Below are 21,255 nucleotides of genomic sequence, written 5' to 3'. Positions count from 1 at the left end.
GTGGTTTGATCCGGCAACAACGTCGTTCGTGCATCGTTTTCTTGTTGAAGGCATTGCTTTTGAACAACTCTCTCACGGTTCATATGTTGCCAAAGCCGATGGTTGGCTTTGCTTGTTTTATGTGTCGTCGGTCGCTTCAGCAACCCTTTATCTGGTCATGCCTTTTGTTTTCGTGGTAACTCTAACAGAAGGCAATCTTGGTCGGTGCAACGGGCACGGTAATTGGCTACGTGCAGGGGCGGAGCCAGGGGGCACGAGCAGGGGCCTGCCCCCCCCCCCCCCCCCCCCCCAACGATCAACAATTTTAGTAGAAGCAACTAGTAATTATCAACAAGATTCGATCAATATACGTACTCGCCCCCCCCCCCCCCCCCTATACTCGAATCCTGGCTCCGCCACTGGCTACGTAGTATATATCACATGTTAAGGGAGGAGAACTTTTGGTCTATGGATATATATACACCCTATATGGAAACTAAATAAAAATCAATAAATTCTGAAAATATTTCTGAAATAAAGTTGATCTTCCATTTTATTTGCAAGATAAATTCCACAAAAATAAAAAACCTCTCCGACTTCTTAAAAACAAAATTTTCGGCTAAAATAGTGTGAATAGTGACCTATAGTAGGAAATAATATTTCTTTTGCCCTGAAGTCAAGGCTGGGTTTTTTTTTGCAAAAATTTATATACTAGTGCAAAAGAAAGTCAAGTTTATTTAAAAAGAATTCTAAAGTTTTTTGTAATTATTTTTTTTCTATATAGAGTGCATATCCACCCAGGAACCAAAGGGTATTTCCAGCAAGTTGAGCTGAGTTATAAGAGTGGGAGCGGCAACCTTGATTTGGTTGCCCTCACTGTAGTAATGACATGGTTTTTAATGGAAAATTCTCCTCTCTTCTGTAGATTATGCATCCGTGTATGCACTTGCTCTGCTCGCTATCTATTCTTGAGCAATAGGAACTCCAATAATTGTTTGCACTGCGCAGTTGGAATAGGCAAGAATGTTTTGTTTAGAAAAGACACCGAAAGAGCATCTCATATCAAGGGGAAAAATAGGCAACACAAACAAAGGACAATAAGAAGCAAAACGACATGTAGAAAATAAAATTACACCAAAAGCATATTGGCCGTCTTTTCTCTGTTCCTAAATATTTGTCTTTTTAAAGATTTCAAATGGAATACCACATGCAGATGTATATAGACATATTTTAGAGTGTAGATTCATTGCTTTTGCTCCGTATATAGTCATTTGTTGAAATCTCTAAAAAGACAAATATCAGTTTTGCTAAAGCACATCTAGATGTGTCATAAGTATTGCACATCTAAATCCTATATCATTGATTTTACATCGAGATTCGTATGGATATTTTCCTCTTTTTTTTTCTTTTTCAAGTTTATGCTTGATTCACTCACTTAGATGTGCAATAACTAGAGCACATCTAGATGTGTCCTAGATACATCTGACAAATATTTAGGAACAAAAGGAGTACAATATATTAACATTTTTACCGAAAATAGATTTAAACTAGCCTCGTAGCTACTACTACTAGAACAGTATGAGCTGGCTATTCGCTATTGCTGAACAAGGTTTACAGACAAGTGCAGTGACGCCTGAAAGAAACCAAACAGGAAGAAGATTTTCTCGTGCTACGCGCGCGCTCTCTCTCAAACAGTTTGGCGCAGCCAAAACACAGTGGGACACCCATGATGGCTGGCTGGCTGACACGTAAGTGTTGGGGGGCCCGGCCCGGCCAGGCCCGGCTAGCTAGGCGGCTGATGAGTGACAGCGCGTGCTGCATGCCCACCTTTTCTTTGGTCCCACCGCATCGTCCTTCATCTGCACTCTCCCATCAATCTGCAAATTTTCCTTTTTTTCTCCCTTTCTGAATGGAACAATATGCAACCCTATGCCGCCTGGAAAATCAAAGGAAAATACATCACAGGGACTGTTTTGTTTGCCCAAGGTTGCCACGTCAAATTTAGGACAGTATCTCACCAACTTGGTTAGCCACCGTCACTCCTTCCCATTATAAAAAGCAGAGTCTGCTTTTTTTTCTTTTCAGGTCAAACTTCATAAAGCTTCACTAAGTTTATAGGGGGGGGGGGGGGGGGGGGGGGGATATACACATCTATAACACCCAATAAATACCATTACATACAATGTAAAAATATTGTTTATATTATATTCAATGAGCATTATGGATATTGTTATGTTTGTCTTTATATAACCTTGCCAAACTTTACAAAGCCTGAATTTGAGAAAATCTGTACATACTATATTTTGGGACGAAGTGAGTATGGTAAGACTTTCTTAAGCATGCCAACACGTGGCTCATGGACCGCCGCACCGTCGCCATCGGGTAGGTCGCCTTGGCCTTGGCCGGCGTGGGCGGGGCCTTGGTGGCGCAGTCGTCGTCGGCCGGGGCCTGGATGGCGCTCCACATGTCCAGCTGCTGCGACGGTGGCATCGGCGCCGGCATGCGAGTGCGAGTGTGAGGAGGAGGGACGTCCATCGCCGGCATGACATGGCACACCGCCACCGTCATCTCGAACGATCTAAAAAAGATCGCAGCCGAAGGTGGAGATGAAGCTTGCTGGAGGAATGAGTGAGTGAGATGAGTGAGGTGGTGAGGGGGGTTGGGAGGGTATTTATAGGCGGGAAGGGGGAGCCTTTTCAGCCGTCCAAACACAACAGAGGAGGAATCCACCTATCCATCCTCTAACAAATTTTAGTTAGTACATTCCATCTCTTCTTGTCCTTAGCAGCTAATACTACTAGTAGTAAATGAACACTAGGGGCATTTCGGCTCAAGCATCCCACTGTCTTCTGCTTTATTTGCTGTTTCCACTACTTACTTGTAGTGTCTTTTTTTTAGAGGGGGGGGGGGGGGGGGGCAATTCTGTGCACAAACTGCAAACTGCACTATGAAGAACATAATTTTAAAGATTAGCGGCTGGCTTGGCCATTGCTCCTTAATACTTAAAACTATTGTCACACACAACAAATGCCCATTTCCAAAATTGTACTACTAGCAAGTAATTAATATTCTTCTCATCCGATAATATCTACTCCCTCCTTTTCGGTTTATAAGACTTATCTCAACTTTTTTGTTTTTTCAATTTAGAGGGCTCATCTTCATTTCATTTTTAGTTTTCAATGCGCATTAGATCTTTGCATGCAAGAATTAAAAAGGAACACACCAATGCATGTAATGTTCCTACTCATCTAGTGGCTAAGTATGCATGCACTATAATTAATTCAAATTAATGCATGCGTTTATTTGGGGTAGTTTTGTAAAATATGAAATACATTCCTCCACTCAGAAAATGCCTTGGTTGATGAGATTTGAGATTTGAGCCATATAAACCAGAAGGTAGGGAGCAGCTATCAAAGCTTTACAAGCAAATATGTAAGGGCATCTCCAATGGTGACCTGCAAATTCTCTCCGGGTTCCGTCCGCGGACAGGCGGAACTGTCTGTGGACACGGATGCGGGCACCGACCATTTAATGCTAAGAGCATCTCCAGCCGCGTCCCCAACAGGCCCCCAGGCCACTTTTTCGGCGCCGGCGCCAAAAGAACGCCCCAGTCGCGCCTCCAGGACGTCGAAAAATGCCGGTTCGGCCCTTTTTTCCGCCCGGCGGTCACAGACCGAACCCGGCGCACTGGGGGGCAGTTGGGGGCTCCGGCGCAAGGGAAAAGCGCGGCTAGCCCACGCCGTCAGGGGAAAAGTCAAGTTTTCTTCCCCGACTCGCCTCCCACCGCCCGCGCCCTCGGCCGCCAGTAGCTATATCCCGGCGCCGCCCGCCGCCTTTCACCACTAGATAGCCATTCCACGCCGGAAAAATAGCAGAGCTTCGCCGCGGCAGCCCCTCCAACAGCAGCTGGGCGTTTCCGGCCGCCGTTTCCGGCCGCGGAGGGGCAGTTTAGCGGCGGGGACACACCCACCGGGCGCAAGGTGTTTGGCGATTTGCCTGCCTCGGCGATGGACTCGGATGACGAGGAAGCGCTCGCCGCGCTGCTGGAGGAGGAAGCCGAGGCCGACGTCCAGGAAGAAGAGCATCTCATGGTGCTCGCCGCCCTCGCCCAGCTGCTGGCGAGCAATGAAAAGCCGCGGCGAGGTGGCTCGGCGTCGGGGCGGGTGAAAGCAAAGAACCGGCATCGTCTCGAAGGATACTGCATGCTCTACTCCGACTACTTCGCCGATGCTCCACTTCACGGCGACAAGGATTGTGAATTCCATCCGGAAGTTCAACAACTACTTCAAGTGCAAGATGGATTGCACTATTTATTGAACTATATAATTTGTATTGAACTATTTGTTGTTGTACTTTTTTGTTGAACTATTTGATTTTTCTATGATTAAATATGTGATAAAAAATATTTATGTTCATAATTCAACGACGAGCCACGGCGAACCACGCCGAATATGAGCCTATTCTCGCCCATATGGACCCTTTATTCGCCGAAAGGGGGCTGAAAAGTGGGCCAATATCGACGCCTGGGGGCGACGACTGGGCGCAAAACCGCCCACAGCGCCGGTTGTGTCGCCGGCTCGCCCCCAGGGGGCGATTTTTATGCGTTCTGGAGGGGCCAACGGCTGGAGATGCTCTTAGAGACGAGGACTCGATGGAGATGGAGGATGAGCTCTTCGAACCTCCTGCACGCACCACCCTTGGCGAGTTCCTCTTCGTCGCCAAGCCGGACATGCGTCAAGTCCAGTGTCGTCCGGCAAGGTGTCACATCCCAAAGTTTCCCTAAATTTAGGATGTGTATTTAGAAGCATTGCATCCATGATTTCATTGCATATTTGATTTTTGAAAATCAAACATGACCCATTCTTAAAACCTAAGTCAATTTAGAGTTTAATCAATGGTCATGAGGATTTCCTTTGAGTTTATTTTTTATCAAAATTGTATAAGGGAAGGAAAGAATTTTGTAAGATAAATATTTGTGCTATTTTCCTTGATAGATCAAAGGTTTGAAAGTAGTTTAAATGTGGGAAATTGTTCTTTTTTTCTTTCTCCTCTATTTTTTGCTTCTTCTCCAAACAATTATAATATATTTTTTAAATCATTTTTATAAAAATATTGGCATTTTTGAAATTTTGTTTGGAATTTCAAAAACTGCTCAGGATTTCAAATTTCTTCTCATATTCAAAAATATGTTCGTGATTACAAAGTTTGTTCTCAAACTCGGAAAATGTTCGTGTTTCCAGAATTTGTTCATATTTTTCAAAAAAATAAAAAAATTGAAAAATTGTCTACTTACTGAAAAAATGTTCCGGACTTCAAAACATGTTCATGTTTCCATATTTTTGTTCCTTCCTTTGAAATTTATTCTTATTTTCATAAAAACTTTATATTTCAAAATTTGTTCTTGTTTTTACACAAATGTACAGAATTTTTATGCATTGAAATAAATGTTTATAATTTAATATTTTGTTCATATTCTTTATGCTTCTCGAAACTTTTTTGGAATTACAAAATTTGTTCGTGTTTATAAAAAACTACTTGCCGATTTTAAAAAGAGTCGTAATATCAATAAAAAATTATAGTTTCAAGAAAGTATTAGAAAAATGAATAAATGTTTCAAATCTTCCGCTGCTCTCTGTTCTTAAAGGTACGTGTGAAACATTAGCGCGTTAGAAGGTAGCAGATCGCGTGTTCTAGTCCTGCCCATAGTTCTATTTTTCGGAATTTTTGTGTCGTCCTATTTTGCATTCAACTCGATTTTGTTCCAGTGGGCCGACCCAATCATGGATCCCCCTGTGCAGCGCACACTTCATTCAACGCAACGTGCGTCCTATAGGAGGGTGCTCTTATGCGCCGCATTTTTGCGGCTAATAGGGAGCGCAACGCACACATGTGCCGTATGACTGGGCCTACCCAGTAAGAGGCACCGCGAGTTGTCAACAACAGTAAAAATTGAAAAAAATTAATCAAAAGAGACGCCGCAAGGCATAGAGCACGCGACATCGCTCTGCTCCAGCGTGCTGCTAGCCACTAGAGGAAATGGCCACATGTGAACAAACACGCCTCACAAACTTATTTAGGACCGTACCGTTGCGGGATATTCCCAATTGGATGTTATTTTCTGTGCATGTACAACAGCTTATATATTTTTGAAAATTGAACACATTTCAGAAAAACATGAAAGAATTTTCAAGAAATGTGACCAAAATTTGGAATTCCAAAGTAGTGATTGAAAAACATGAAGAAAATTTGAAATCTCAAACAGATTTTCAAAAATTGAACTTCAAAATACAAGAACATAATCTATAAGGGAGTTTTTTTAGTTTGGAACAATTTAAAAAAATATTAGAGCACATTTTTCAAATTTTTTAACAAAAATGTATAAATTTTGAACCCCGATCATATTACAAAAGAATGAACAAAATTTGAAGTTCCAAAAGTTTTAGACAGAAAATGGAATGTTCTACAAAACGCAAACACTTTCCCAATTTCTGAACAATTTTTTTTTAATATAACATTTTCGAAAAACAGGAACTTCTGTTGAAAATAATAAAGATTCTTTTGAAACGGGAACATTTTTTAAAATTCCAAAACAAAATTTGTAGAAGCCGACATATTTTGAAAGTCCAAACAAAATTTGAAAACATGAACATTTGTTGAAACTTGTGGACAATTTATGAAACTAGGACAATTTTTGAAACTCCGAAAAACATGAACATTTTTTGCAATTTGCGAACAATTTTTGAAAACAGGACCAATTTTTTGTACACCTAAACATTTATGGAAAAGTTGTGAAAAATTTAAACTAAAACATTCGCAATATTTTTTGAAAAATTCGGACATTTTTCGAATTTATGACCTATTTTGAAAAACGACCATTTTTTGAAATTTCAAACGTTTAATTTTCGAACATGACGTTAGTTAGAAAAGATAAAATGAGCTTGAAAAAAGGGGAAAAAGAAACAGAAAACGAAAAAAGGAAAGAAAAACAAAGAAGGAAAAGAAACAGAAATAGAAAACCAGAAAAAAAGAAACAGAAAAACCTGTAAAAGATACCAAAACCGGCTCGCTTCTTACGGTTGTAAATGGACTGTCTACATATAACTAAGTAGGCCCATCGCGTCGCTGCTCGATCGCTCACCTGTGTGAAGCGCCGACAGTGGCCAGCGTATCTACGTGTTTTTCCTGCCTTCCAAAGAGAAAAGAAGTTCGACAGCTTAATATGGGAGCAACTAGTTAACGAGCGCTCCTTCGGGAGCCTCACAACGATCAGCGCATTTGGTGCGCTCTCAGCCATTCACCACATGTCGCGCTTCCTTTGAATTTTGTTTTTATATTTTTCCGCACACATTTTCGGCTTTTTAAACAGTTTTTTTCGGCTTTTTTCGACGTTTTGGTTTTTCACCGGTCTTCCTTAGCTTTTCGAAATAAAAAAAAATTGCGCGAAAAAATGCGTTTTTTTTCTTCGCGAAAGTCAAGGTTTTTTTCCACGAGAGGCACGCTTGTGCTTTAGCGAGAGTCACGGCCGTGCCTTTCAAAAACGAAAAAAACGTATTTTCTATTTTTTTTCTTCGCGAGAGTCATGGTTTTGCTTACGCGAGAGGCACGGTTGTGCTTTCGCGAGAGTCAAGGCAGTGCCTCTCGGAAAGGGAAAAATAAAACGTGTTTTCTGTTTTTTTTTCTTTCGCGGGAGTCACGATTTTGCTTCCGCGAGAGGCACGGTTGTGCTTTTGCGAGTGTCACGACCGTGCCTCTCAGAAAGGGAAAAAATACGTGTTTTCTGTTTTTTTTTCTTTAGTGAGAGTCACGGTATTGCTTTCGTGAGAGGCACGGTTGTGCTTTCACGAGAGTCACGGCCGTGCCTCTCGGAAACGAAAAAAACACGTTTTTTGTTTTTTTTTCCTTTCACGAGAGTCACGGTTTTGCTTCCATGAGAGGTACGGGTGTGATTTCGCGAGAGGCACGGGTGTGCCTTTTTCGGAAAGGAAAAAACCGTGCTCCCGGTTCGGTTTTTTCACCCGGTTTTTTCGTCCGGTTTTTTCGTGAAAATAAAGTTCGTCAAAATCTATTAACACGGGATCTAGTTTTGAAGGTCTCGACATGAGGAATCCAATGATGAAAATAATTTGAGATTTTTGAACGCACGGTTTAAAAGATTAAAGCGTTTTGAATAAACGAATCTACGAAAAAAGGGAAAACTCCCAGGTTGCGACAAGTGGTGCGTTGCATGTGCGTCACTTGTCGCGACCGGAGAAAGTGGAGTGTTCTTTGCAACGAGCACTCCTTAATTAGTGATTTTGGTTTGAATCCTCACGGAAGTATCATTTTCGTTGGGTTTTTTGTGACATGAATACATTTTTTGCACTTCCCCTGCTGTTTATGGGCCGGCCCACTGACGAGCTGCAGTGGGCACCACTTGTGCCAGCCGGCGCATAAGGCGCCCTATAGGAGCTCCCATGACACAAAGCGCGTCAAATAGGATATTTCCTCCCGCTGGGCCAAAACCTGTTCGGCGACTATGCCGCCGCTTAAAGGCCATTTTGTACAATGCGCACGCACCAGTTTACACTAGGTCTAGTAGCGGGCCAGCCCATATTCTTTTATGTTCGTTTTTGTTTCTGCGTTTCCACATGGGTTTTCTTTCCTTTCTTTTACTTTTTTCTATTTTTAAATGCGTCAAATGTTGTAAACATTTATGAGCTTTCTTTCAAAATGTATGAACTTTTTCTAGTATTTGTTATTTTTCTTCAAATTTGATGCAATTTTTTAATTTTTCATTTTTTTTCAAAAAATTGATAAAAAATACCAAATTCGTGATTTTTTTCAAAAACCTTTTTTTTCAAATTCTTGAACTTTTTCCATGATCTATGAAAAAAATCCAACTTGTTTGAACATTGTTTTCAATATCGATGAACTTTTTTTTCAAATTTATGAACTTTTTCAAAATCGATGAACTTTTTTCATTTTGTGAACCTTTTTCTTTGAAAGTCAATGGCAGTCTCAACTTGTCCTATGTCACCAGTTGACTTGTATAAGGTCCACTGTTGACCAGTCAATCTATAGCCAATCGATCGAAGGGGCGACCGAAGGATGACCTACCCGAAAGGATCTGTTGTGTTTGTAGGGCTGGCCCAAGGCCGCGACTCGTGACCACCAAATGCCGCAACTGGCGCCGAAGGCGTTGTATAGGAGTTCCCAGTAGGAGGATCATAGCGATGGCTACCGGGTCATCTCTTGCGCTTGGACCGGGCCAGGCCTTGAAAATGTACTGGTACACTTCCCTATACACAACAAAAAGAATTGAATATCAACTGTGGGGTGTCGGGAGGGTTTTGTTTAGGGTTGAAGCCGCCGCCAGGGATTTTTGGTCCCCTGCCTCTTGCTGCCATCTTGGCGCTGGGAGGTGGGGGAGGGGGGGGTCGCATCTTTAAGAGTTCTATGTTCTTCGTCTTCATTTAGTGGTCGTCGTATTTTGTGAGAATAAATTTACTCTCATTCTTTTGACTCTGCCATGAGGTTAGAGATGTTTTTGTCCTCGCTGATCCAATTATTCAAATATGATGAGTGTATGTTCGTGTGTCATTTTTTTTTTGTTGGTTTGATTCTTTGTGAAGATGAAATCTTTCATCGATACCACGGTGAAAATATTGTGATCCGACGGCCTACACTTTTAGGGGATCATCTCCGGTCCAAGTACGGTCATCGATCAAGGCTTCCAATCTTTTTGGCTGGGCGACTCAAGGCATTTTCAAAAACCATTATTGGTAATATTCATGCGGGTGAAAGAGTGGCAACATTGTTGCTCCAGTGTAATTGCAACGTCCTTACCTAAGTCTTGGAGTATTTCTTCTAGCAGAGATTGATACCGCAAAGAAGGTGTTTACAAGAGATATCATTGTAATTCTTAGTCATAAGGGTTACTTTGTATTTTCTTGGATCTTAGATCCAAATCAGTATACCTATAATTCTTATGAGTATGAATAAAATTACAGATAACTAAAAAAAGCGAGTAGTTATGTCATTTATTTTCCGTAGCGTTAACATGAACATTGTATTAGGTGCAAACATGGAAACAGTAAAGTCAAACATTAGTTAAGAAAATAAATTATAATGATCATTTTTCCATAGCCCATAACATTCTCTTAAGACATGGTGTGGACATTCTCTTTTGTCAGTATACGATAAAAAATGTCCAATTTTGTATGATGTGGATGATACACACCGTTGATTACATCATTGATTGACATCCACATGGTTCATCAGCTAATCGTACCAAAGTCGGATGGGATTTTGTCGTATGCTAGATTACTCTGACTTATTCTTCCCTATTGAAAACCGGATGGATATTATATGTCATTTTATTTGTTGATACATATGACATGATATGTGTTTTTGTTGGGAACAAAAATATGTACAATTTGATTTAAATTTTCAAACGTATATTCTAATACAAGCACATGAATATAAACGCAAATTCTAATACATGTACATTTAAATGTTTGAAATGTGTATGATTTGTTATTGTGTCTCCATGTTTAGTATCTATGTTGCAAGTTTCCATGTGTATGATTTGTTAATTTTCAATAAAAGCGATTTTATTAACTCAAAATGTAGCATCAATTAGATAAAAAGTATGATGCGCAACACCCTACATTCATGAAATTGGCCATATGAAACAATTTGGTGCCACTAAAGATTACATTTTTCACCTGGCTAATCTGACAACATAATTTGGACGGCCGATCGCCTCCATCATATGAGTTGGCCTCTTTCATGTTTGGTTGCTGATTTATTCTCCGTATTTGGTCCACCATGGACAGAGACTGGCTTGGTCATTTTTTTTTCTTGAGAAATTACCACTTTATTTAAGCACTAATATTGTTGCTCAATACAAGAATGTCAGGAATGGTAATAAGACAAACATGGCAACCCCTAGCTAGAGTAGTTGCCGCGTTCACAAGATCATGCACTTCGTAGTTTGCGTCCCTTCCTTCATGCACAATATTTTCTTCGATGTAATTCCTCCGTCTCACTTGAATCTCCTTGAACTCGCCCTTCAAGTGATTGACGGTGGCAACACAATCGGTGGCTTAGCTATGTGCACACTCGAGAGATTCAAATCTACAGCTAGATAGAAAGCAAGCATAAGCTTCAAGAATTTCCGGATCGATGATCAACTCATAGCATGTCACAGACTCTCCCAGATAATTTTCTTCATTGTCTCTGCGACTCCCTCCTCAGTCCTAGATATGGAAGCATTAACATTGATCTTGGGTAGTACCCTCAGAGCCCTCGTCCATTTTTTCCACTTTAGTCTTCGGATTTGGCCCCATATATTTCCTGCTCGGAATCATCCCTAGATCCTCCATATATATACTTGTTTATAAAATGCATTGTGGAAACTGGGGTTTGAAATAACTGTTCATACTTTGCTTTACGCCTCGCCTACCAAATTCCCCACATGGTTACAAGTACTTTTGCCAACTTCTTTTCCTCCATAGAATCTTGGATCGTTGCTAGCTTGCCAGAGCTTGGCATCCCCAGTGTGACATGAGATAACATGTTCTACTAGTTCCTCATCTACCAAGGACCAAACTTACTTAGACATTTGGCATTCTATGAGTGCATGTCTCCATGTATCACTAGCTCTGTAGAAAATTTCACATACATCTGAGTCCCCTATAGGTCGCGAACAAGGGTTTCAGCAGTTGGGATGGAGTTCTTTGCTAGTCTCCAAGCGAAATTCCTGGTCGTTGGTGGTACACCCGCCTTCCATAGTTTCTTCTGTTGGAAATATGCCCTAGAGGCAATAATAAAATGGTTATTATTATATTTCTTTGTTCATGATAATTGTCTATTGTTCATGCTATAATTGTGTTATCCGGAAATCGTAATACATGTGTGAATACATAGACCACAACACGTCCCTAGTGAGCCTCTAGTTGACTAGCTCGTTGATCAAAAGATAGTCATGGTTTCCTGACTATGGACATTGGATGTCATTGATAACGGGATCACATCATTAGAAGAATGATGTGATGGACAAGACCCAATCCTAAGCATAGCTCAAAGATCGTGTAGTTCGTTAGCTATAGCTTTTCCGAATGTCAAGTATCATTTCCTTAGACCATGAGATTGTGCAACTCCCGGATACCGTAGGAGTGCTTTGGGTGTGCCAAACGTCACAGCATAATTGGGTGACTATAAAGGTACACTACAGGTATCTCCGAAAGTGTCTGTTGGGTTGGCACGAATCGAGACTGGAATTTGTCACTCCGTATGACGGAGAGGTATCTCTGGGCCCACTCGGTAATGCATCATCATAATGAGCTCAATGTGACCAAGTGGTTGATCACGGGATCATGCATTACGGTACGAGTAAAGTGACTTGCCGGTAACGAGATTGAACGAGGTATTGGGATACCGACGATTGAGTCTCGGGCAAGTAACGTACCGATTGACAAAGGGAATCGTATACGGATTGATTGAATCCTCGACATCGTGGTTCATCCGATGAGATCATCGAGGAGCATGTGGGAGCCAATATGGGTATCCAGATCCCACTGTTGGTTATTGACCGGAGAGTCGTCTCGGTCATGTCTACGTGTCTCCCAAACCCGTAGGGTCTACACACTTAAGGTTCGGTGACGCTAGGGTTGTTGAGATATTAGTATACAGTAAGCCGAAAGTTGTTCAGAGTCCCGGATGAGATCCTGGACGTCACGAGGAGTTCCGGAATGGTCCGGAGGTGAAGATTTATATATAGGAAGTCAAGTTTCGGCCATCCAGAAAATTTCAGGGGTAATCGTTATTGTACCGGGACCACCAGAAGGGTCCCGGGGGTCCACCAGATGGGGCCACCTATCCTGGAGGGCCCCATGGGCTGAAGTGGGAGGGGAACCAGCCCCAGATGGGCTAGTGCTCCCCCCATGGGCCTCCCTTGCGCCTAGGGTTGGAAACCCTAGGGGTAGGGGCGCCCCACTTGCCTTGGGGGGCAAGCCACCCCCTTGGAGATTGGATCTCCTAGGGCCGGCGCCCCCCTAGGGGTCCTATAAATAGTGGGGGGAGGGAGGGCAGCCGCACCCTAGCCCCTGGCCTCTCCCTCTCCCTCCCGTGACACTCCTCCGTCTCCCTGTGCTTGGCGAAGCCCTGCCGAGATCACCGTTGCTTCCACCACCACGCCGTCGTGCTGCTGGATCTTCATCAACCTCTACTTCCTCCTTGCTGGATCAAGTTGGAGGAGACGTCTTCCCAACCGTACATGTGTTGAACGCGGAGGTGCCGTCTGTTCGGCGCTATGTCATCGGTGATTTGGATCACGACGAGTATGACTCCATCAACCCCGTTCTCTTGAACGCTTCCATGCGTGATCTACATGGGTATGTAGATGCACTCCTCTCTCCCTCGTTGCTAGATGACTCCATAGATTGATCTTGGTGATGCGTAGAAAATTTTAAAATTCTGCTACGTTCTCCAACAGTGGCATCATGAGCTAGGTCTATGCGTAGTTTCTATGCACGAGTAGAACACAAAGTAGTTGTGGGCGTCGATATTGTCAATTTGCTTGCCGTTACTAGTCTTATCTTGATTCGGCGGCATCATGAGATGAAGCGGCCTGGACCGACCTTACACGTACGCTTATGTGAGACTGGTTCCACCGATTGACATGCACTAGTTGCATAAGGTGGCTGCGGGTGTCTGTCTCTCCCACTTTAGTCGGATCGGATTCGATGAAAAGGGTCCTTATGAAGGGTAAATAGAAATTGGCATATCACGTTGTGGTTTTGGCGTAGGTAAGAAATGTTCTTTCTAGAAACCTATAGCAGCCACGTAAAAACTTGCAACAACAATTAGAGGACGTCTAACTTGTTTTTGCAGCATGTGCCGTGTGATGTGATATGGCCAAAAGGATGTGATGAATGATATATGTGATGTATGAGATTGATCATGTTCTTGTAATAGGAATCACGACTTGCATGTCGATGAATATGACAACCGGCAGGAGCCATAGGAGTTGTCTTTATTTATTTATTTATGACATGCGTGTCAACATAAACGTCATGTAATTACTTTACTTTATTGCTAAAGCATTAGCCATAGTAGTAGAAGTAATAGATGACGAGACAACTTCAAGAAGACACGATGATGGAGATCATGATGATGGAGATCATGGTGTCATGCCGGTGACAACGATGATCATGGAGCCCCGAAGATGGAGATCAAAAGGAGCAAATGATATTGGCCATATCATGTCACTATTTGATTGCATGTGATGTTTATCATGTTTTACATCTTATTTGCTTAGAACGACGGTAGCTTAAATAAGATGATCCCTCATGATAATTTCAAGAAAGTGTTCCCCCTAACTATGCACCGTTGCGAAGGTTCGTTGTTTCGAAGCACCACGTGATGATCGGGTGTGATAGATTCTAACATTCAAATACAACGGGTGTAAGCCAGATTTACACATGCAATACACTTAGGTTGACTTGACGAGCCTAGCATGTACAAACATGGCCTCGGAACACAGAAGATCGAAAGGTCGAGCATGAGTCGTATAGAAGATACGATCAACATGAAGATGTTCACCGATGTTGACTAGTCCGTCTCACGTGATGATCGGACACGGCCTAGTTGACTCGGATCATGTTTCACTTAGATGACTAGAGGGATGTCTATCAGAGTGGGAGTTCATTGAATAATTTGATTAGATGAACTTAATTATCATGAAATTAGTCTAAAAATCTTTACACTATGTCTTGTAGATCAAATGGCCCATGCTAATGTTCCCCTCAACTTCAACGCGTTCCTAGAGAAAACCAAGCTGAAAGATGATGGCAGCAACTATACGGACTGGGTCCGGAACCTGAGGATCATCCTCATAGCTGCCAAGAAAGATTATGTCCTAGAAGCACCGCTAGGTGACGCACCCATCCCAGAGAACCAAGACGTTATGAACGCTTGGCAGTCACGTGCTGATGATTACTCCCTCGTTCAGTGCGGCATGCTTTACAGCTTAGAATCGGGGCTCCAAAAGCGTTTTGAGAGACACGGAGCATATGAGATGTTCGAAGAGCTGAAAATGGTTTTCCAAGCTCATGCCCGGGTCGAGAGATATGAAGTCTCCGACAAGTTCTTCAGCTGTAAGATGGAGGAAAATAGTTCTTTCAGTGAGCACATACTCAAAATGTCTGGATTGCATCACGTCGATCGTGTAAAATGTATTCCCATTTATCTCGTATCCTTTGTAAGTCAATACAGTCAAAGATGGTCCCTTGGACAACAAGTACAGCTCATCACAAACAGTGTTGTCACCTCCGAGACGTGTTTCCAACCAACTGCTGAAAGCCCTGATGTGTTCACATGTAATCCACTCGTCGCACTGCTCCGGGTGTTTGTAGCGCAGACTGATCTTGTGTTCATCGACATACGGGGTCACCAAGGTAGAGTTCTGTAGAACTGTGTAGTGTGCTTGAGACCAAGAATATTCGTCCCTACATATTATTGAGTCCCCTCCCAGCGTGCCTTTTCCAGTCAGTCTCCCCTCATACCGCGATTTAGGGAGACCTATCTTCTTAAGGCCAAGAATGAAGTCAACAAAAAACCCAATAACATCCTCTGTTTGATGGCCCATGGAGATGCTTCCTTCTGACCTAGCGTGGTTACGAACATATTTCTTTAGAACTCCCATGAACCTCTCAAAGGGGAACATATTGTGTAGAAATACGGGCCCCAGAATGACAATCGCATCGACTAGATGAACTAGGACATGCGTCATGATATTGAAGAAGGATGGTGGGAACACCAGCTCGAAACTGACAAGACATTGCGCCACATCACTCCTTAGCCTTGGTATGATTTCTGGATCGATCACCTTCTGAGAGATTGCTTTGAGGAATGCACATAGCTTCACAATGGCTAATCGGACATTTTTCGGTAGAAGCCCCCTCAATGCAACTGGAAGTAGTTGCGTCATAATCACGTGGCAGTCATGAGACTTTAGGTTCAGGAACTTTTTCTCTGGCATATTTATTATTCCCTTTATATTCGACGAGAAGCCAGTCGTGACCTTCATACTGAGCAGGAATTCAAAGAAGATTTCTTTCTCTTCTTTCGTAAGAGCGTAGCTGGCAGGACCTTCATACTGCTTTGGAGGCATGTCGTCTTTTTTGTGCAAACGTTGCAGGTCCTCCTGTGCCTCATGTGTATCTTTTGTCTTCCCATACACGCCCAAGAAGTCTAGCAGGTTCACGCAAAGGTTCTTCGTCACGTGCATCACGTCGATTGAAGAGTGAACCTCTAGGTCTTTCCAGTAGGGTAGGTCCCAAAATATAGATTTCTTCTTCCACATGGGTGCGTGTCCCTCAGCGTCATTCGGAACAGCTAGTCCGCCGGGACCCTTTCCAAAGATTACGTGTAAATCATTGACCATAGCAAGTACGTGATCACCGGTACGCATGGCGGGCTTCTTCCGGTGATCTGCCTCGCCTTTGAAATGCTTGCCTTTCTTTCGACATTGATGGTTGGTCGGAAGAAATCGACGATGGCCCAGGTACACATTCTTTCTGCATTTGTCCAGGTATATACTTTCAGTTTCATCTAAACAGTGCGTGCATACGTGGTATCCCTTGTTTGTATGTCCTGAAAGGTTACTCAGAGTGGGCCAATCGTTGATGGTTACAAAAAGCAATGCGTGCAGGTTAAATTCCTCCCGTTTGTGCTCGTCCCACGTACGTACACCGTTTCCATTCCACAGCTATAAAAGTTCTTCAACTAATGGCCTTAGGAACACATCAATGTCATTGCCGCGTTGCTTAGGGCCTTGGATGAGAATTGGCATCATAATGAACTTCCGCTTCATGCACATCCAAGGAGGAAGCTTATACATACATAGAGTCACGGGGCCAGGTGCTGTGATTGCTGCTCTGCTCCCTAAAAGGATTAATGCCATCCGCGCTTAAACCAAACCATACGTTCCTTGGGCCACTTGCAAACTCAGGCCAGTACTTTCTCTCAATTTTTTCTCCACTGCGACCCGTCAGCGGGTGCTCTCAACTTCCCGTCTTTCTTACGGTCCTCACTGTGCCATCGCATCAACTTGGCATGCTCTTCGTTTCTGAACAGACGTTTCAACCGTGGTATTATAGGAGCATACCACATCACCTTCGCAGGAACCCTCTTCCTGGGGGGCTCGCCGTCAACATCACCAGGGTCATCTCGTCTGATCTTATACCGCAATGCACCGCATACCGGGCATGCATTCAGATCCTTGTACGCACCGCGGTAGAGGATGCAGTCATTAGGGCATGCATGTATCTTCTGCACCTCCAATCCTAGAGGGCATACGACCTTCTTTGTTGTGTATGTACTGTCGGGTAATTCGTTATCCTTTGGAAGCTTCTTTTCAATATTTTCAGTAGCTTCTCAAATCCTTTGTCAGGCACAGCATTCTCTGCCTTCCACTGCAGCAATTCCAGTATGGTACCGAGCTTTGTGTTGCCATCTTCGCAATTGGGGTACAGCCCTTTTTTGTGATCCTCTAACATGCGATCGAACATCAGCTTCTCCTTTTGACTTTCGCATTGCATCCTTGCATCGACAATGACCCGGTGGAGATCATCATCATCGGGCACATCGTCTGGTTCCTCATGATCTTCAGCAGCTTCCCCCGTTGCAGCATCATTGGCACATCGTCTGGTTGCTCTTGATCTTCAGCAGCTTCCCCCGTTGCAGCATCACCGTATTCACGGGGCACATAGTTGTCATCGTCCTCTTCCTCTTCGCCGTCTTCCATCATAACCCCTATTTCTCCGTGCCTCGCCCAAACATTATAGTGTGGCATGAAACCATTGTAAAGCAGGTGGGTGTGAAGGATTTTCCGGTCAGAGTAAGACTTCGTACTCCCACATTTAGGGAATGGACAACACATAAAACCATTCTGCTTGTTTGCCTCAGCCACTTCGAGAAAATCATGCACGCCCTTAATGTACTCGGAGGTGTGTCTGTCACCGTACATCCATTGCCGGTTCATCTGCGTACATTATATATAATTAAGTGTGTCAAAAACCATTACAGAACATCATGAATAGATAATTAAGTGACCAAATTAATAGAAGTTCATCATCACATTAAAACCAAAGTACATACATAGTTCTCATCTAACAACATATAGCTCTCCAGAGCATCTAATTAATTAAATCATACATTGAAACTATGTAAAACATTTCAATGCGAAAACAAATGCGATCATAATCGCAACCAAGGTAACAATTGATCCAACGGCATAATGATATCAAGCCTCGGTATGAATGGCATATTTTCTAATCTTTCTCATCTTCAACCGCATTGCATTCATCTTGATCTTGTGATCATCGACGACATCCGCAACATGCAACTCCAATATCATCTTCTCCTCCTCAATTTTTTTATTTTTTCCTTCAAGTAATTGTTTTCTTCTTCAACTAAATTTAACCTCTCGACAATAGGGTCGGTTGGAATTTCCGGTTTAACTACCTCCTACATAAATAAAAACTATGTCACGTTGGTCGGCATAATTTTCATAAACAATAAATGAACCAAATAGTTATAAAAAGATAATATATATACCACATCCGAATCATAGCCAGGACGAGGGCCGACGGGGGCAGATACCAAAACCATCGCACTATATATATAATAACAAGCAATAATAAAAGTAAGAAAATTAGACAAGTATCTATCTAAAGTAACAATTTTCTTTCTTTCAGAAAGAAGATAAGAACAAGAGGCTCACCACGGTGGTGCCGGCGACGAGATCGCCGCGGGCGATCGACGGCGGTGAAGACGGGAATGGGACGTGACGGGTCGCTAAACCTAGACAAATCTTGAGGAAAATGGAGCTTTGAGGTCGAGCTTCGAGAGAAGAAAGCTTAACTAGTGTGGCTCGGGCATTTCATCGAACACCTCATGTGCATTGGAGGTGAGCTAGAGCACCACAAAGCCCTCCCCTCACCGGCCAGAGAAAAACAAAGCACTGTGGAGTGCTCTGCTCGCGGGCGAGGGGTATATATAGGCACCTCATTGGTCCCGGTTCGTGACATGAACCGGGACTAAAGGGAAGTTTTTGGTCCCGGTTCAAGCCACCAACCGGGACCAATGATGGTGGGCCAGGAGCGAGGCCCATTGGTCCCGGTTTGTCCCACCAACCGGGACCAAAGGGGCCAGATGAACCGGGACCAATGCCCCCACGAGGCCCGGCAGGTCCCTGGCCTCACGAACCGGGACCAATGCCCCCATGGGTCCCGATTCTGGACTGAACCAGGACTAATGGGCTGACCCGGCCTGAACCAAAGCCCTCTTTTCTACTAGTGAATAAGAGTAGCGACATGTGTTGCTAAGATGGTAGCTTCAGGCTTGCTGATGTATTACTTTGTAAGGTTTTTATGAATAATTAATAAAATGGATGCATGCATTGCCTAGATGCAGAGGCCCAAGGTATATCCTCCTTTTCAAAAAATAAATAAATATGGGCAGATACCCTATGGTCAGATTGGGAAACCTAACACAACAGCACTCTCTCGTGTTACAAAAGACCCAAAAAAAAGGTAGCTAGGTAAGGTCGCTGGCCCCGTCTACTGCTGAATGGGAGCCCATGGCCCGAGATCAAAAATTTGAGTTACCAACAGAAATTGTTGTATTTGTAGTACCCTCAAAAATAGTATTTGTAGAAAAATACTTAATTATATTTATTCATGGAAAATGACGAAACCAGAAAAAAAAACCTAAGCACATTGTATCTATGGTGGAAGTAGATGGTGTCGAATTTAGACATCTAACAATTTTCTTTAGTATGCAAGAATTTTGTTACTTGAAAAAAAGAGAGTTATAAGCAAAATACATATAGCTACCTATCTCGCTGTGAAGAGATCGATAATCCCAAGCATGTGAGCTACAAGAAAGAAAAGTCAGTGCATGTGTTATCAAGGAATGGTCGGTGTTTCCTTCCATGGATCACACGGTTGCTTTTCTTTTTCTAGTAATTTGATTTTGTGCATTTTTTATGTTTTGACTAGCACTTGATATCGTGTTGCCGTCTGCGCCGCGAGTAGCAAGCGGCGGCCAATTAGGGCTGCCCGCAGTCCCTATGCGGAAGTCGTTGGAAGGACAATGACGACTCCGACTCCGACGGCAACAGCGACGGAGGCTCCATCGGCCAGGGCAGGCATGCATACGAGGTTACCGTCTGGTACCTCGCTTAGTTTTTTCTATTTTTTTTTAATTTTTAGTTGAACTTGTCCTGTTTAGTTGTAATATTCCAAACTTTGTATGAATTAGGTTTGCTTTGGACGAAAATTGTTTGGTTTGCATCAAATTCGTCCGGTTTGCTTAATTTAGGTTTGAAATACGAACGGACGTTTAGGGCAATGCGGTTGGATGACCGTTTCCGTATCCATATCCGCGGATGCACGAATAGTAAGTCTGATTTACGGTACAATGTTGGAGATGCCCTAAGAAGAGGGGAGGGCCATCAACAAAAAGCCTCCATCATGGAAAACTAGCTGTGCACCCGTGCTCTTGGTCAGGTACCACCATCGGCAGTACTACCATGGGCCATATATATGCATGGTACTACATACCAGGTTACTTAACTGAGATGAATATGATAAATCCAAAGCATCACTACTGCTCCCCAATAGCGACACGACAGAGAAAGAGATACCCCCTAAAAGCCATTGTCCTCCACCCTCAAGTAGCCAGCCAGTTAGTGCTGGGGTCAAGCTGCAGGTCTAGCCTAGCTAGAGGTTAATTTGGTCCCCAACTTCCACCTTGGAATGATAGGATGCAGATGCACAGCAGTGCAGGTGCATGCACATATCACACATACGGATGTGCATCTCATCTCTTTGTTAGCCACAGCTAGCTGAGGGCGGAGGCCGGTCACTTTCCATGGCTACAGGAGCTGTTTGCGCCTGGCGTCCGAAACGTGTGCTCCGACAGCTCCACTAATAAGGGCTGGGATCTGTGACTGACGATGGCAACGGCATATGGTGCTCCACTATCACCCATCCACCTCCCCCCTACCTAACTCCTACTTATCTGGAGTAGCTAGTACTACTTTACTGTCTCTGGCCTTAGTTTGGTTAATGACTGGTTACTCTAAATACCTACTGCCCAATCAAACATATGTTTTGGACACTAGTAGTACTAATTAACAGAGCAAGCCCGGGACGATGACAAATTTGTTAGTGGTGTCATTTCCCGCCCTGTTGATGATAATGACAGTTTCTTCCTCCTGTGGTA

The 21,255-nt window shown here is 43.3% G+C and overlaps 1 pseudogene; it reads right to left on the bottom strand.

The window, feature by feature from the left end:
• Positions 1–3,389: 3,389 nt before the first annotated feature.
• On the bottom strand, positions 3,390–4,244 carry LOC147967336 (uncharacterized; annotated as a pseudogene).
• Positions 4,245–21,255: the final 17,011 nt, after the last annotated feature.

This window comes from Triticum urartu, chromosome 5A (genome assembly GCF_056163025.1).
Source record: "Triticum urartu cultivar PI428250 chromosome 5A, HENAU_Tu73, whole genome shotgun sequence".
In the NCBI taxonomy this organism is placed as follows: Eukaryota; Viridiplantae; Streptophyta; class Magnoliopsida; order Poales; family Poaceae; genus Triticum; species Triticum urartu.
This window is presented reverse-complemented; position numbering and strand designations above follow the sequence as displayed.